Raw genomic sequence first — 19,668 nt, 5'->3', positions numbered from 1 at the left:
AAAAAATCTTTTGGCAAAAAGGGACTTGGCTAAATGTCCTAGAGCAAAAGGAATGGCAAAATGGAATGGTTTCTTCTCAGGTCACACCGTTAAATTAAAACTGTCTAACTATTCCCTAATACCTTATTGGATAATATTTGGTGCATCGTTATCTCTGTCCAATAATTCGGTAAGCACCTTGCTAGAAATTTCCACAGTTCACAGTTCCCATGTCACGGATTGGTCCATGTTATTGACGTCTTCAACGGTTGGAATGTCAGGTAGAAAATGTTACACTTTGCGCTCCAGTCAGTGTCTTCATTGTCTTCTCCTAGTACGGTCAACCTTGCACCTGTTACGAATTACACTGTTGCATCCAGCAAGAACATCGCTTTGAGCAAGCCGGTTCTCATGAGAAATAATTTACTACGGCTACACACATATAGCTCCTGGAAAAGTACAGCTTCGTGTCCTTCAGGAAAAACAGCACACTACACGTTAGAAAATGCAATTCAATATGAGGTCAGGGAGCTAGGCCCAAGCCCTTACTAAGTTAAAACGCTTTTGTTTAATGACGCAAACTCTTAGCACACAACCCTAATTATGGTATACTAATACAAATTCAAAACATTACTGCATATTAATTCAGAATTTATAAGCCTTTTCATTAGTCTTCGTATACATTGATAGCCACTCACCGTGGGCACATTTCAAACTCATGCATTATGTTCTATGTTAACACAATTTCTATGCGGCTTCCTCACACAATATATTGCAAGTGTTTGTATTAATATTGCTTTTAAAGGACACACTCCAACAATGCCTCCTCTGATGACTCTTGTCATCACACAAACCTTTTCCCGACAAATTTTACATCAGTTAAAATTCTGTCATTTCAATTTCTTCCCTTATTGGCTTCCCCTTTGATTTTTCCCTAAACAATTTTCCCTTTTTTTTCTGCCCTCCTCTTATTATATTTAGCCTTATTCAATTTTATTATTTTGCTAATTTTGCGTGCCACCCACAATCCAAATAGACAAGCTATAACAATCAATATCCCCTGTATTATTTTAGACAATATCCCATGCCAAATGTTGCTAAGCCAATTCCACACTGATGCAAAACCCTTTCCAACCTTTTCCCAAACACCAGGTTCTTTCAATTCCTTCAAGTCTGTACTATCCTTAGTCAAGTTAGTAAGCATACTTCTAATCTCATTACTATTATCTGGTATATTTGCGCAACAATGATTCTCATCAAGCATTCTACAAACTCCGCCATTTTTCGCTAAAAGAATGTCTAAAGCAAGCCTGTTTTGAAGAGTCATAGCCCTCTCCGCAGCAAGTTCAGTATCCATTAGGAGTATAGCTCCTGAAAAAGTTATCAGCATGTTATCCACAATAGTAGACAACTTTTGAATCTTTATTGAATTCAAGATAACTCCCACTGAAGGAATTATCTCCCCAAATATGTCTCCCACTACACCAGCAGCGGTCTGTCTCTTCTGTCTAATACGATGTAATCCAGACAATCTCGGAAACTTCTTTAAGTCGTCAAGTTGGTATATCTTTGGGAAAACTATCCCCAAATAACATGCCCCATACCATCCCTTTGGACGACGGTAATAAGCATTAAGCCCACATATATAGTAGATCCCTGGGATCGCCGGATCCTGTCCATTTAACATGAACGTCCATTTACTCTGAAACAAAAACACATGCTTACATTCACTCATTCCCACAAACACATTGTCATAATATGAGTTCGGCCTAGATATACAAAGCTTCCCTGCGTGTAATGCATCTAAAGCTAACTTGCCTTGCTCTCTAATTGCACCATAACCCTCATTACTAGCAAAAACTCGCTGCTGTAATCCTTTTTTCTAATTTACCCTTTAATGCTCTCCTTCTATCATCCGTGTGATCTAAAAAGCTTTTCTCTACAGGTGTAAGCAAGCATGTCAAATTATTGCGGTGAGCATAAGATGTACTAATTGTCAATGTCGGCTCAAAGAATCCTTTAACTAACTTTATACTATAGTATCTAGCTACATCACTCAAATCCTCTATTATAGGCACATAAGAAAACACAAAATCATAATTAGAATAGAAGTACTGGATATCCTCCTGGTTATAAAATCTCGTTAGTAACAGACTACAACTTATCCCATAGGTTAGTGGCAAACTATGATAGGTCACCCCTTCTTGTACCGAAATAGGAATCTGTGTACACACAAAACAATCCTTCGCTTCCATTATCTCGACATACTCACTCAGCAAGCGATAGAAATCGTTAGTAGAAAGTTCCCTTTTTGCATTAGTTCCCTCATGTAACTATCTCTCATCCAGCTCAAAACTCTCCCACGCAGTTAGTGCAGTAGTAGTTTCAGGAATTGAAGCATTGTTAGTCCCACTTTTATCCATTAATGTCATACCCACAATCGCAACCACAATGAAAATCACACATGCAATACCTAAACCAACACCCAAGTATTTACAATGCCTACTCCCTCTACTCTCCTGCCTAGTATTAGCCATGATCTGTAAAGAATCAGAAAGTGGAGGATGGTTATTTAAAACAACAACAGATGATAGTTAACAATTCTCTCCCACAGCAAAGTCAAAACAAGCAAAATCTTATTTCAGCAATTTTTTCTTCTTTCAGCTTTCAGTTTCACTCCCAGGATCCTTTGTCAATTCAGGTTAGCAGCTTGCCAAAATCAGTTTACAAAAGTCGATTCAGGTTCTCAAAGTCTCATCTGGTAAATTCTCAGTCTCTTTTCTCAATTTCAATTTTCAGCTCAAATCTTTACACCAATTTCAGTCTCTTCAGCCAGACTCGGGTGCCAAAGTATTGACCTGGGACTTATCGATCAAAACAAAACGCCAAGAAATCCTGTTGCCATTCAGCTGTAGTTGCATACGCCCATTCAGGACCTGCGTACCTTCTATTTACTACTCTCTTCCTTTTCAAATTGCGATCACCGTGCAACTCTCCTTCACTTAGATCTTCTCTCCTTGTGGTGTCTACGTCTTCTTCCATGGCATTTTCGACAACCACTTCTCTCCTTTTTACTTGTAACTATGGCCACTTGTCTCCTTTCAGTATCTCTCTGGTCTTTGATCTTTCCTGTGGCAACTCTTCCTTTTCTCTCTGCTCTATGGTGTTTTCGCTTCATGGACCGGCAATCTGCTCAGGAGGAGTCTGGACACTTTGACTCTCCTCCACCTCAACTCCTTCGCCTTCTGGGTCTGTCAAGTGCTCTGGCTCATTCTCATAATCGTCTATTTCTGGGAGAACCTCCCTCTGACTAGGCTCTCCTGCTGCCTCAGTTGAGATAGGCTCACCATCACCCCTCTGGATCTCTTTTCCCTCGTCTCTTACTGGAGTGACCAAGCCGTCCTCAACAGGCTCTCCTTCTGTCTCAGTTCCCCTTCGATCACTCTCCGGCCCTGAGACTTCCTTGTCTGTTGTTGGTACTTCCAACAACTCAACTTTCTCATCAGTTGGACACGTCACCTTTTTCGTGTGACTGGCATTGATCCAGTTCGGAAGTCCTGCACACTTCACATCAGTGGTACTCGTTAGTATCACTTGGTAGGGTCCCTTCCAACGTGGCTCCAAGCAGGTCTTCCTTACGTGTTTCTTGATGACAACCCAACCGCCAGCTTTCAGGTTGTGTCCTGGATCATGAATCGGTGGCAGGGTGGTAACTTCCACCTGGTGAGAAAAAGAGCAGACCACATCAGCCAGACCCTTGCAGTAGTCCAACACCATATCATCCGTGATATTCACAAGAGCATTCGCAGGCACTGCGGGCAGTCTCACAGCTCGACCCATGAGAATCTCATGCGGTGACAGTCCTGTTTTCTTGTTAGGTGTATTTCTCATTGACATTAACACTAAAGGTAATGCGTCGGGCCATTTCAAATTCGTGGCTGCACACATTTTCGCCATTCTCGACTTCAGGGTACCATTCATCTGTTCCACTAGTCCTGATGCTTCAGGGCGCTAGCTACAATGCAACTTCTGCGCAATGTTCAATGCTGCACACAATAACTTAACCATCTCATTGTTGAAGTGACTTCCCCTATCTGATTCTAAAGAGATCGGAAAACCGAAACATGGTATCAATTCCCTAAGCAGCAACTTCGCTACTGTGAGGCTGTCATTCCTGCGTGTAGGGTATGCTTCAATCCAATGACTAAAGATACACACAATCACCAACACACACCTCAAACCTCCACACACAGGCATCTCAATGAAATCCAATTGCATTCTGCTAAATGGACCTCCAGCTCTTCCAATGTGGCTCAAATGTCCCTTTCCCCACGTTCATCTGTTGGCAGATGACACAATGATGGCAAATCACCTCTGCAGCTTGTCTAAGCTTTGGGTTAAACCAGTCAAACTTGAACAACCTAATCATGGCATCCCTCCCGATGTGTGCTTGGCCATGATAAAACCTTGCAAACTGTGACAAAAGACTGTTCGGCAAGACCATTTTCCCTTCGTCTGAATCCCGCAAATCATCTGGTCTTTGTATGCATTGCATTCTAACCCAAGAACGCTTCTCATCTTTGCTAGCACGGCCCTGCAACACTTTTAACTCTTCTAACGTGTCAATCACCCTCAATGCATAACCTGTGCATGTCTCATTTTCTTTTTCAGGTAACAATTCCCATTGATCCTTAAACGATATACAGTTCAATGCGCAAAACCTTGCGACTTGATCCGCATATTCATTTCCCATTGAAACAAAGTCTTGTGACTTCAGATGTGCACTGCATTTCACGACGGCAATTTCATGAGGTAACTGAATCGCATGCAACAACTCCTTAATTCTTTCACCATTTTTCACTGGTGAACCAGAAGAGGTCAGATAACCCCTCTGTGACCATAGTTGGCCAAAATCATGAACAATTCCAAATCCGTATCGACTATCAGTATAGATAGTGACTCTCATCTGTGCAGAGATATGGCAAGCCCTGGTAAGAGCTACCAGCTCAGCTACTTGAGCGGAATACACTCCTTGAAGCCAGGACGCTTCCATGATACCAGAAATCGTGCATACAGCATATCCGGCTCTCAGCACTCCTACTGAGTCTCTCAAACATGAGCCATCAACAAAGATAATTTGGTAATTTTCTTCCAATTGAGTATCTTTAACATCAGGTCTTGGTCTGGTGCACATTTCTGTTACCTCAAGACAATCATGTTCTACATCTTCCAGATTTTCAACCTTTGTATTTTCACTTGGGAGTAAAGTTGCTGGGTTCAACACTGTACATCTCTTTAACGTTACATTTGGTGACCCCAATATAATCGTTTCACATTTGGTCAATCTTGCATTAGTCATGTCCTGCGTCTTCGTACGTGTCAACAGGATCTCGACTGAGTGAGGGACCATGACTCTTAAAGGATGTCCCATCACTATGCATTCACACTGTGTGAGGCTTTGTCCAACTGCTGCTACTGCACGCAGACAACCCGGTAAGGCTGCTGCAACTGGGTCCAAAGTAGCTGAAAAATATGCTACTGATCGGTTTACACCTCAATGGACCTGTGTTATGACAGACAAAGAACATGCATCGCGTTCATGACAAAACAGGCATACCTAAAGCTGGAGACCTGCACATGCTCTCTCTTAACTCAGTAAACGCTCTCATTTCCTTCTCTCCCAAAACTATAGTGTCCTGACTCCCTTTGACCGTCAGCCTCTGCAATGGCTTGGAAATGAATGAGAAATTCAGGATCCACTGGTGACAGTAACCCACCATTCCTAGGAACATCCTAACATCTCTCCGTGTTGTCGGGGGATTCATTTGTAACACTGCAGTTATTCTTTCTCTGGATAACTTTCTTGACCCTTTCTCAATTTGATGACCCAAATACTTCACCTCTTTCTGACAATACTGCAATTTCTTTGGGGACACCTTGTGCCCATTCTTTCCCAAGTGATTCAGTAAGGCAATCGAATCATACTTGCATTCATCCCTTTTTTTGGATTCAATCAACAAATCATCAATGTACTGCACTAGAGTGGCTTGGAAAGGCAGCTCCAATGACTCCAAATTCTTCTTCAGTATCTGATTGAATATGGAAAGTGATTCCGAAAACCCTTGAGGAATTCGACACCAACTGTAGACCTTGGGGGGGCGTGGCCAAGGACCCGGAGATGGCGCACGCCTGATTGTTTCGCTCCGGAGGGGCCGGCGAGTGAACCCTTCGAACCGCGCCTTCTCCGGACCGATCGGGGTCCAGGCAGCGAGGCCGTGTTAGCGGAGGGGGCCGAGCGTGGGTGGGCCCCCACGGCGATCCGGGAGAGTGCCGGGGAGCGGAAACGGCCTATCGGCGGAGCCCGGGGCCGAGGGCCTGAACGCAAGGCAGAAGCCGCGGCCTTGCCTGGGGACGCGGCCTGAGGAGGCGAGAAGGCGGACGGCCCCAGGCGGCGGGCGACCCCCGGTGAGCCCTGCCTTGGTGGCGGAGGAGCCGGGGAGGGCCCGGGGGCCTGGGAGAAGCTGCGCCCAGTCGTGGTGCGTCGGGACTGCGCCCCTGGAGGCGAGTAGCCCCCGGAGGGTACGAGGTCGCGAACGCGATCGGGGTTGCGACCTCGCGCAGAGACGTGGGCCGAGGTGATCTGGGAGCCCGGGCATAGCGGGGGTCGCCGGGGGGAGTCTCCCTCCATCGGTGGAGACCCCGGTTGGGACCCGGGGCCCCAGAAGAAGTTGCACTCAGAAGAGAAGAGAGGCGACGCAACACTTGGACACAGGGGAGGCCCCAGAGGGGCCCAGTGGCGGCACGGGACCTTTGAGAGAGAGAGCGATGGAGTGTGGTGGCACCATGACGAAGGCGTGAACCGGGGGCAGGAAGCGAGGCTGTTTGAGTTGAGGAAGAGCTCTGGCCCAGGCACAGGGTAGAAGTGGAGCGAACAGTCCCTGGTGAACTCCGGTAGACATTGGAGAAACTGTAACCCGACAAGGCAAGAGGATCTGTTGGTGGAGCTGGTGAGTGGCGTATTGCGCTCTGGGGTAGAGCGGTGGGGGAAGGCCCAGCAGCCCGGATTGCGGACTCCCCCGGGCGCGCTGGAATGCCAGGGACCCCTAAATGAGCGGGTGCGAGCAAGGAATGGAGAGGAATATTCTCTGACTGGTGACTGAGAGAGCCCAGTAGAGTCTCTGCTACGACGGGCTAGAGGGCCTGGTGCTGCACTGGAAGGGATAGCGGATGGTCAGAGAGTCCCGGTTCGGAACCTCCGGCGCCATGGCCCGAGAACAGTGGGCCTAATAGGGGTGCGGGGACATCGCTGAGAACCGACTGCGAACAGCGGTGAGGCCAAGGATGGGCGTTGAGTGTCGATATAGAAGAAGACCATAGGCATCGCTGGGGCGGCGGTCGGTGCCCCTGGGGTGAGGCCCGCCACTGATCTAATGTCCCCCAAAAGCCGTCATAAGAACAGAATCATGGATACCGCGGCCTCGGCTGAGAGAGGGGAAATAGACCTACAGGGTCACACGCAGGTTAAAGTCCAGGATACCCTAGATAAAATACTTGGGGCGATTGAGGACACAAAAACAACGTTGCAGCGGGAGATCAGCCAGGTCGCGGTCGAAGTGAGTCTACTGAGAGCAGACCACCATAAGCTGGTAGACAGAGTCAAGGAAACGGAAACCGCGCTGGCGGACATTACACCAAAACAGAAAAACCTGGCGGCTGAAGTGACCTCCCTGGTCGACAGGGTGACGCGCCTCGAAAAGAGGGCTGAAGATGCGGAGGGGAGGAACAGAAGGAACAATGTACGCGTGGTGGGCCTCCCGGAGGGGGCTGAGGGGACGAACATTGTGGAATTCCTGGAGAAGTGGTTCAGTGCGACAGTGGCGCCTGGGCGCCTCACTCCTTTCTTCACGCTGGAGCGGGCGAACCGGGTACCGGCGAGACCCCTGGCTCCGGGTAGACCTCCTCGGGCAGTGATAGCTAAACTCTTACACTACAGAGACAGGGACACTCTCTTGCAGAGGGCCAGGGAATCGGGTCCATTTAAAGTCGCAAACGGGGAAGTAACGCTATACCCGGACTTTACACTGGAGGTACAGAATAAGCGAACATCGTTTCTGTCAGTCAAGAGAGCCCTAAGAGACGAAGGTATCCAGTATTCGCTACTCTACCCAGCTAGACTAAGAGTGATGCTGGAGGGGAAGACAACGTTTCTCCAATCCCCCGAGGAGGCATGGGAGTGGCTGGAGTCACATAGCGCTCAGGCGGGAGGTTCCACAGGAGTGGGCCCGACTGGGGGCAGAGCTCGGCGGGCTCCGAAGGAGAGGAAGCCCAGAGACCGTAGACGACTGGTGCCCACACAAACGCAGAAAGAGAAAAGCAAGAAGGACGCACTGGAAGCAGCGGCACGCATGGGCGGTGAGGCATCCTCCCAGGATGGTTCTGGGGATGAGTCGGATGACACGCTGGTGTCCTCTGCGGGAGACCCAGAACATTCGACCCGGGCCCCGAGGGTGACCCCGCAAACGGCTGATGAACTTGGCTGACCGAGACCTGCGGAGGACCCCGGAGATAGGGCATGTCATGGAAATAGCGGCCCCTCCGGACTTGGCCACCCCCCGGACCAGAACCTCGCCTAACCAACAAAATGGCGAGTACTGCTGATATGAGGATGAATAAGTTGCACTGTTGCACAGTTTATTGGGCAACCTACTGTTTAAGAGGTGCCCTGGGGACAGGGAGTTGGGACAAACAGTTTCAAGTTAATATGGCAGAGTGGGTGGCGGACTTAGATGGTGGCATGGGCATGAGAATGTGTGGAGACAACTCCGGGGTTTGGGAGAGCTGGGGTCAATGGTACCAGTCTGATATTGTGAAATGGCAGATTATAATCTCTTGACCTGGAACGTTAGGGGGATGGGCACACCAGCTAAAAGGCACAAAATACTCTCTTATTTAAAGAGAAGGGGCATACAGGTGGCATTGCTGCAGGAGACTCACCTGGCACCTGGCGAGGGAGAGAAGCTGAGACGCAGGTGGAGGGGGCAGGTGTTCGCGTCGGAATACTCGGCCTATGCCAGAGGGGCGTTAGTATGGATCAGAGCGGGGGTCCCCTTCACGGTGATCTCCTCCAACATAGACCGGGAGGGAAGATACGTGATATTAGAGGGGAGGCTGCAAGGTATGCCGATGGTTTTGAGCTGCATATATGCCCCTAACCAAGATCAGGTACCCTTCTTGACGAGCCTATCGAGACACCTAGCATGCCAATGTGCCGGTGACCTATTAGTAGGGGGGGATTTTAATGCGGTGTTAGACATAAATATGGACAGGTCCACTCCGCCGCTACAAGGGGCAGCGACAATTAAAACAGCCAAAAGATTGGGCGAGTGGTTAGACACATGGGGGTTGTCGGACGTCTGGCGAGTACATCACCCAACAACTAGAGAGTACTCGTATTACTCGGGCCTTCACCGGGTGCACACTAGAATCGATAGAGTAGTCTGCACGGCTGGCCTGGTAAATAATATGACACGCTCTGAATACTTAGCCCGCACCTTGTCTGACCACAATCCCTTGCTATTAACGTTGAGGGCTTCGGAGGATAGACCCCCCATACCGTCATGGAGACTGACTCCCTCGGCACTAGAGGACCGGGCGTACAGATCGGCCCTACATGATCACCTGGCAGAACATATAGGGATAAACAGTGGGTCCACCTCCTCTAGGGCCATGGAGTGGGAGGCGCTTAAGGTGGTAACGAGGGGCTTCTGTTTGGGGCAGTCGGTGGGGGTGAGGCGCACGCTTGAGATGGAGCTGAACGACCTGGAAAAGGTTATGCATGAGGGGGAGCTGAGACAGGGGGAGATAGCCCAGGAGAATAAAGAATACAACCGTGCTCGAAGGGAACACTCCCGAGTTGAAGAGCAGCTCCGGTGTCATGATAGGCAAAAATACTTAGCATCCCTGCAGGCGGAGGAGGGCAGATCGGGGAGAATGCTGGCATGGCTGGTCCGTTCAGGGGGGCAAGGAGAGCCTATTACATGTGTGATAGATCAGGAGGGATCTCGCAGGCTCAGGCCGGGCCCCATAAATGACGCATTCAGGGAATACTACACGCGGCTGTACGGGAAGCCCCGCGAATTGCGAACGGAATCCTTTAATAGGTACTTGCAGCGAACCCCACTACCAACACTGAGTGCAGAGGAGAGAGACAGCCTGGGGGGACCAGTATCGGTGGAGGAAATAAATGAAGCAATAGAGCAGTTAGCATCTGGGAAGACCCCAGGAACAGACGGTCTTCCCATGGATTTTTATAAAAAATACAAGACGCTGGTGGCTCCCCAGCTGGCAGGGCTGTATGCGGAGGCATTACAAAATGGGGAATTACCCTGTACGATGCGGGAGGCCCTGGTGGTGCCGCTCCCCAAGACAAAAGATAGGGAAGCCTCGGTGAAGGACTTTAGGCCCTTATCAATGCTAAACAGTGACTTCAAAATTCTTAGCAAGATTATGGCTGCTCGACTACTCCCTATTATGACCAAGCTAGTGCACGCAGACCAGAACAGCTTTGTCCCCGGCCGTAGTACCTCTCTAAATCTGAGACGGGTTTTTACGATCTTGCATATGCCCAAGGACCTGAGGCCATCGGAGGGGGTCCTACTTTCGGTAGACTTCGAGAAGGCCTTTGACTCTGTCAGGTGGGACTATTTAAGGACAGTGATGCTAAAAATGGGGCTGGGGGAGGGATGGGTGAAATGGGTGGACCTGCTGTATTCATCCCCACTAGCAAGAGTTAAGACCGGAAAGACGATCTCCGGTGCATACCCAGTATACAGGGGAACTAGGCAGGGCTGCCCCTTATCCCCATTACTGTTTGCCCTGGCAATCGAGCCTCTGGCATCGCAGCTACGATGTGAAGGAGTGGGCAAGGGTATCCTTTGGGGTCCGGCGGAGCATATTGTTTCCCTATATGCAGATGACATCCTTCTCTACCTGAGGGACGGGACAAGTGGGCTCACATGGGCACTGGGGATACTGGAAGACTTTGGGGGCTTATCTGGACTCCGACTTAATCGAGGGAAAACGTATGTGTTTCCTGTGTTGTCAGATAGCGTGCGCCCCGATGCGTGCCCAGCCGATGTAAACTGGGCCCCGCGGACTTTCAAATACCTGGGCATACAAATATTTCACGAACTAAGCGACCTTAGGGACGGTAATCTTGGTGGGACACTCAGGTCCCTGCGGTCCTCGGTGGGGTTTTGGAGATCGCTGAAACTACCAATCATGCCCAGGGTGGCGCTCTCAAAAATGATCATGCTTCCACGCCTCCTCTACTATTTTGCTAACTTACCCATATGGATCCCCTCTGCGTGGTTCCGAGAGCTGAACGCCTTGCTTAGAGAGCTGATATGGGACGAGGGTCGCAGGAGAACGGCGCTCTCGACCATCTGCAGACCGGCGCAGCTGGGGGGACTGGGCGCCCCGGATTTCGAGGCCTACTATCTGGCAGCCCAGTTGCAATGGGTGGCCGGCTGGCTGGCGGGCAGGGGACGACTAGACCTGGTTACTGTAAACGGGGAAATGGACACAGCTCGGATAGCGGCAAGCATGGTGGGCAGAAAAATTGCCCTCATTAGAGACAACATAATGTGTAATGTGGCGCTGAAATGCTGGAAACGGTGCGAAAGGAGGACCGGGGTGGGCCCACCGTATTCCCCCGCTCTCCCATTGGCGGCTGTAGCTATAGACCCTGGGCCCGGGGAGAGTCGGGGGCTGGGATTGGGACATTGGAGGAGAGTGGGGATAGAGACAACGGGGGGGCTATTCAAGGAAGGGGTGCTGAGAAGCTTCGCTGAGTTGGTAGGGGAGGGAGTACCGCAGGGACAATTTTTGCTATTCAGGAGGATGGTGCACACCCTGAAGGCTCATTGGGACACGGTCAACGCGGAACCAGCTGTCCACGGGGTGTTGCACATAGTGTTGACTGCGGGTGAAGAACCTCACTTGCTTGCGAAAATATACCGGGCCCAAATAGAGGCATCTGTGGACCCCCTGCAGTCTCTAAGAGAAAAATGGGGGAAGACAGTTGGGCGGGAGCTATCCGAGCCAGAGTGGACCAGAGCATTAGCTTATCCTAGGATGATATCACGCAACACGAGGCTGAGATATATCCAATACAACTACCTACACAGAACATACCTCACTCCTCACCGACTACACCGCATATACGGGGGGGTACCTAGGACCTGTCCTAGGTGTGGAGATGACGTGCCCGACTTTGATCATATGATGTGGGGATGCTCGACGATTCAGAGGGGTTGGAGCACGATGATGGCAACCCTCACGGGGTTATTCGGGATGGAGCTCCGGCCAATCCCCGCCATGTGTCTACTGGGCCTTAGAATCGGCATCAAACTAAGTAAGGTTGCCAGACGTTTCCTTGACATGTCCTTGGCCCTCTATAAAAGACTAATTACGAAGGGCTGGAAATCCTCGGCGCACCCCTCCCTGACAGAGTGGAGGGATGATGTTGCAAGATGGACCAGAGCTGAGTTGCAGGTCCTTAAGGCAGAGGAGGCAAGGGGAGTTCGTCAGACCCCCATCGCCTTGGAGTGGGAAAACCTAGTGACAAATTGGGACGACCTAACGAAGAATCCGTTGGCGCGGGATAGGGTGGGTTGATCCTGATGGTATGGTAAACTGATATGCTGGTGGGAATAGGTTTCCGAAGCCATGACGGATCGATCTCCGCGCACTCTTTAGGCCCGGATATGGAGTGGGGGAGTGCGGAGTAATATGCGAAGTATAGGCCACTCTTACACAACGTGGTAGCCACGACAACCCTCCCCTTTTTTTTTTTTTTTTTTTTTTTTGAAACTAGGCATCCCCACCCACACATGCCAACATGTTCATTAGTAGTTAGTAGCGGAGTTAAGTCTGTTGTTGGGACACAAATATAAAAAGTAACAAGGGGGGCTGAAGGAACTGATGCCATAACATCGGATTGATTGTGGGCTGGGCACAGCGATGTATGAATACCATAGCATTACAGTAATGAACATGTAACTGTGAAATACATTGCAAGCAAAGTAAACCGGAGGGGAGGCACAGTCAACAGAAATGTACAACAAAGTTGAATTGTTACTGTAAACAGACGTACATATGTAAAACAGCAAACAGTTAATGTTAATAAAAAATATATTTAAAAAAAAAAAAAAAAAAAACTGTAGACCTTGTCCAAGAATTTAAAACAGAAAAGAAATGGGCTGTCCTCATGAAGAGGCACAGAAAAGAACACTTGGGACAGATCAATTACTGTGAACCATTCTGCATCACATGGAATCTGAAACATAATCACAGCTGGATTTGGCACCACTGGGCAACATTTCACCACTATGTCATTGATCTTCCTTAAATCTTGGACAATCCGAACCTTTCCACAAGGCTTTCTCAGTCCCATTATTGGCAAATTACATGGACTGCTCAACACCTCTTTCAAGACTCCCTGTTTCACAAAATCTGCAATGATTTGCGCAACCTTTATAAGGACATCTTGCGCCATATGATACTGCGGTATCTGGGGGAACACAGCGTTTGGTTTCACACTGACTTTGACTGGCTCTACTCCTTTTATCAGCCCTACTTCTTTCCCTGTCAAATCCCACACCTTTTCTTGAACTGTTCCTTGTAAACCTGCCAGGAGATCAGCCACTGTGAACATCGGAAAGAAGTTAATCAGAGGATATTCCTCATCTGTGGCCTCAATTTCAGGCTCTGAACCCTGTTTCTCCCCTTCATCGTCACTGTTTGTCTGGACCTCGATTCCTTCAATAGAACAGGTGATTGAATCTTGCACAATAAGTCTCTTCCCAATAGGGATACGGGACTTGAATCGCAAACCACAAATCTGTGCAATCCTTGGAAAGTGCCAAGCTCAACCTGAACCAGATCTGTGATCGGGTTAGTCAGGAGTTAGTTTGCTACTCCTACTAACTTAACTGTCCGTCCCGAAAGGGGCAGTTTTGGAACCTCTGTACTTCTAACTATGGAGTGTGTAGCTCCTGTGTCAACCAAGAATGAAACCTTGTGACCCATAACCTTCCCCTGAACATAGGGTCCTCTCTAATCTACCTTTAAGGAAGCTGCAAGCCTGCACTCTTCAACCTTCTGAACTTTCGTCCGACCATTCATCGTTTATTCCTTTCTCACCACGCAATGGGTATTGTTGCACTGTGTGATTCTGACTCATTCTTTGACCTGTGACCTGTTGAGGAAGCATCACCTGTTGCTGTTCCATTGGGGCTAAAGGCACTTGCATTTGCTGTCTTGGTACCATGGGGACCTGCTGTCGCATTTGTTGTAACTGCATTGGCTGTATACGTGGCAACTGCACCCGCTGCATGGATTGAAAACCTTGCATTTGGTTCACATTCTTCTGAAAATTTAGGTTTGGACCTCTCAATCTTGGTCCTCTCACATTTTGGAATGGACTGACATCATTGCTTTGTTGAATAACACCATCCTGCACCATCATTGGGCACTCCCGCTTCCAGTGTCCAACAACCCCGCAAGCATTACAAGGTAACAGCTTCTTCATTCCCTGTGCATCATTTTGAACTAATACAGTGTTCAAGTCTGGACTGCGGTTCACAAAACCTCCTCAACCTCTACTTCTCACCTGCGCCTAAAACATCCCATTTTCCTGCAGCTGCCGCACCATCTGCTGTGGGAAAACCTCCCTGTATCCCTGTCTGCGCTGCCTTAATTTGCATCACCATTGCTTTCTCCGTCAACTTTCTCTGCTTCAACTCAATCTCATCGCTACAGTACTTCACATACTGCAACACCTCATTAATCGGCTTTGCTTGCCAGCAAATCAAATGATTCTTAATCATCTGGCCAATCTCAGGTCTCAACCCTTCCACGAATCTGAACACAAGGTGGTTCATGTCCTTCGCCTCAATAACCCATGTGCCGCTGTAATGTTTAAACGCCTTCAACAACCTCTCATAATAGGCATGTATTGACTCCTTGACTTCCTGACCAGTTCGATCAATCCTTTGCCAATCAATATTCTTAGGCGAAACTCTCATTTTCAGAAACTCAATCACCTTATAATAATACTTCATCACATCAGGAGACGGCGCACCTGTGCTTCTGCCCCTTGCCGGTTCCTCAGTCGGCCAATCTACGCCTCTTTTGCACTCAATCCACAAATCAGCTGGAACTATGATCTCAAAGAGAGTATTCAGGTCTTCCCAAAGACACTTCGCAAGCTTAACAAATCTGTCTGTCTGCTGATACCACTCTATTGGTTTCTCCCTCAGCCTGGGGAAATAATTTGTGAATGACAGAATATCACCTCTAGTCCACGGTACATGGACAAGAACCCCTACAGCAGTCTCCCTCATCTGTAACATCTTTACCATGCTTGTATCCGGTAATGATTTAGCTGACTGCTCTATGCAATCACTCTTCCTCTTGTCTTTTTTCTTCACCCATCTGCCTTCCCACTTCTCTAAGGCTCCCCAAACTTGTGCACTTTGCAGTATCTCCTTGAGGTGCGCTTTCATTCCAGTTGACATCATGTGTTCAAAATCCTTTGGCTCAAAATCTAACCTGTAACTTCTCCTCGAAGTTTGGTATTCTCTAAATCTACGCCGTACTTGTCTGCCAGATTCGCCAACCTCTGGTGCACCCTGCTCACTTCTCTAGTTATCTTTGGGCACAAGTACCTCAACTCTGCTTCCGTGTATGACTCTAGCCTGTTCACGCCCATGCTTCCTTCAATGAGTTCATTGACTTCCATGCCCAACCTCACATGGTTCAGGTACTCTTCGCCTTCCGCCCTCCCTGCTGCTACAGGAGCAGTCTGTGGAGTATTAAGTTTGTCTAACCAGTCGGTCAGCTGTTGTGCTGTTAAACCTTGTAATGAGATACTCCCAGCCTGCACTAAAGGTGTCTGTGGTGCATTCGCATTTGAGATCTGCGGTGTCAGCAGTCTCAACCTGACTGTCTCATGGCATCTGGAGGAGCCCCAATTGGACTGAAGTCTAACAGAGATCTAGATCCTTCAAATGTTGGTTCTACTGGAGTCGTCCCTTGGGAGCTTCCTACAAACCCTCCTCTTGTCGTACTTTGTGTCATTACCCCTTGATCGCATACACTAGGCTTCGCCTGCGCATACAATGGTACCAGTGGACCAACCGTAATAGGCAAAGATATGGCATCTGGTGTCTGTCTGTTTCCCAAAACCAGTGGAAGATTAACTCCCATATTCTGGTTCATCCCTGGTGTAATGTCTGACTGCGGTCTTGTGACCGAAGTATATCTCGGGATCATTTGCGGCTGCACCTGGGGCAATAAAGGTGAAGTTGGATCAGTCTGAATCAAATTTGGCCTTGTGTATACCTGCTCTGTCGGCACCATCAGATTAGTAGTAGTCTCTAAAATGGGTACGTCAGGGTAAAGCCTCTGAACCTGTGGCAAATTGCAACCGAGGTGTCATAACCTGAGTGGTGGGCACGCCAAAACTACTCTGCATCAGGACTTGTGTCGAGACAGGACTAACCTGTGTCGGATTCATTGTCACCTTTTCTTGTATCGAACCTATAGGACATGTACTGGTACTCGGGCCATTGTCGTCTGCGACATATGGTGGTGGACGATCATTCAGTAACTGATTAAGGAATTCATCATCGTCTGAGTCCTCTATCTCTGTCGAAGACTTCCTAGCTTCTTTGTCTCTGGAAGGACTTTTGTCAGTCTTACGAGTAGCTTTCCTCCCTTTGCCTTCACCCTCTTGGGCTATCGCTGGAAACAGCATAACTCCATCTATTGTCTCTCTCCTCCAAACTCTCTGTGCACTATCCCATCTAGCCTCTGCTAGTGTCTTTTCTGCTTTCCTCATTCTCCTCTCAAATTTCTGTTGCTGTTGCCGTATTGCCATTAGTTCCCAAATTGCTAACGCCTCAAACTGTGCTGGTCTCGGAGGTGGCTTCAGATCATTTAGCACCCTCCGCAAATTTCCTAAAATCCTCAAATTGAACGTTCCGTTCTCAGGAAACACTAAGCACCCCTCTTTCTCCGTGACTTTGCACCATTGCCTTAGCCAAAGACATGGCGCGACACCCTTTTCCTCCATTACAATATAAGCCGATGTACCCTCCGGCAGTGTAACCTCCCCTACACTCTCAGTAATATATACGTCTCCCCTCAGAGCGCTCTTTAAATACTTGAAAAATGTAATCTTTACGTCTTTTATTTTGTTCACAATCAAATCAGGAAGTGACTTTAATTCCCAGAATTCTTCTTCGCCTACCTTCACAACCAATTGCCTCTCACGGACGGCTGCCAATCCGTGCGCGACCCTTCTCACAAACCAGCCTATCCCAGCGCGGCTCCAATGACGTCACACTCACACGTACTACGGCTGACAAAGTCTTGCAGCTGGTTCTCCCACTCTCGATGCACACAAACTAATGCAATATATTGCGAGCACCAACCAAAATAAACCTCAAATTTGCCGTTTTACTACAGGAAAGGGTAACACAATCGCTTCAGAACTTTATAGAAATTTCGCTTAGCCTCGGCCGCTACTCTCTCCTTCTCAGATGCGCACTCGCAAGCAAAATTTGACCCGCAAATTCTACTCTTGACTTGTCAATGGATTATTGTTCTAGTGCACTTTAGAACTCACCAAATCTCCATCGAAGTTTTCATTCACTCACTTTGACTCAAACTCAACTCGTCGGTTTCACTATCGACCTATTAAACCGCACAAATTACAACATAAACCAAGTGTCTCATACACTTATCAATATACTCCGGAGTCTTAGACCATGCAGGGTCCGTACATCACCAACAACCACGTGGACAATTTTTTTGAGCACAAAGCGCCACACTCACATGAAGTTCGCCGACTTCCCTACTCTCATACTGCAGTGTACGCCCACTCCTACTAAAACATCATCATCTGGCCTAAAATCCTCACACACATCACAATTCACCTGCGATCTGCATAAGCTGTGCAAGCGCAAAACCTACTTCATTCACACTATCACTAGAACGCCGAGAACATACTCAAACTTCCTTCAGTAAGCTCTGAGAGCCGGGAAAGTCGTTTGGGACTTAGGGACACATCATCCCTCTAATTTACATCACTGGAAAAGAAAAAGAAAAAAACACAGAACCCAATTTATTCAGTACACCTTGCCTACTTACCACCCAAACCAATTCACCTTGTACCCTCCGTACCTGGACCTTAAAGAGCCAACCCCATCAATCTCTACCAAAACTGTTGATCTTTCATACCGGGGCCCCAAAGGCCAAACCAACCACACTGCTACAAAACCTGTTAATTATTGCACCATCAACTCTATCAAACCGTGATCCTTCGCACTGGGGCCCCAAAGGGCCAAACCATCACCTCTGCTACCAAAACTGTTAGCGCGTCAGAGCCTTAATAAGTAAACTTACAAGGAGACGCGTTTAGGTCGACAAACCTTTGGACCGCGTTTGGAGACTTCCCAGTACAAAATATTTTTCTTGGCATCATCAATCAACAAATCAATTAAACAATCAATAATAATAATCACTAAACAATAAACAGTCAATAGGAATCAGCAATTGGACACACAATGACCTTTCAGTCATGAATAACCACCAGTTTAATTAGGAGTTAGAACATTTATTTCCCTATTGTAAACAATCTAATATCATGAAGGTTAATCTCCTCAGCAATAAAACACATTAATCAATGCATGGATTATATACGTTCAGATTATGATGCATATCATTAATATCAATCACCTTAGCAGAGTCTCATTAGTACATGGTTCAATAAAGCAAGAACTCAGTCATTTGTCTATTTGTGTATGATATCAGTGAACACCTTAACTAACCACAAATTAGCATTAGCATTTTGGGCTTCATGCAAAACATTTTAGTGAACACAAATTTATAAAACATCTATACTAAGGCCTCTATCAAAATAGCAGTTGGTACCCAGAAAGAAAAGGCAAACAGACAATCACAATTTGCATCGGATAGTTACCAATCCAACAGATCAGCAAGCAGCGTCAGTCTTCGTCCTCAGGACATCAGTTCATCAGCATCAGTAAAGTTAGGACGGGCAAAATCTCAAGATAGCATAGCTAAGGAATGGATTACTTCCCTCATATAGAGGAGAAGATAATATCGAGCAAAGGATGGGCAGAGGATGGTTTGGGAGATAGGACAACTAAAAGACCAAAGTATGAGTATGGAGTGTCTGGAAAATGGCAAAAGGAAAGAAAATCTTATGGCAAAAAGGGACTTGGCTAAATGTCCTATGGCAAAATGGAATGGTTTCTTCTCAGGTCACACCGTTAAATTAAAACTGTCTAACTATTCCCTAATTCCTTATTGGATAATATTTGGTGCATCGTTATCTCTGTCCAAAAATTCGGTAAGCACCTTGCTAGAAATTTCCACAGTTCACAGTTCCCATGTCACGGATTGGTCCATGTTATTGACGTCTTCAACGGTTGGAATGTCAAGTAGAAAATGTTACACTTTGCGCTCCAGTCAGTGTCTTCATTGTCTTCTCCTAGTACTGTTAACCTTGCACCTGTTAAGAATTACACTGTTGCATCTAGCAAGAACATCACCTTGAACAAGCCAGTTCTCATGAGAAAGAATTTACTACAGCTA

Source organism: Pleurodeles waltl, chromosome 12 (assembly GCF_031143425.1).
Source record: "Pleurodeles waltl isolate 20211129_DDA chromosome 12, aPleWal1.hap1.20221129, whole genome shotgun sequence".
Taxonomy (NCBI): Eukaryota; Metazoa; Chordata; class Amphibia; order Caudata; family Salamandridae; genus Pleurodeles; species Pleurodeles waltl.
Note: the sequence above shows the minus strand (reverse complement) of the source record.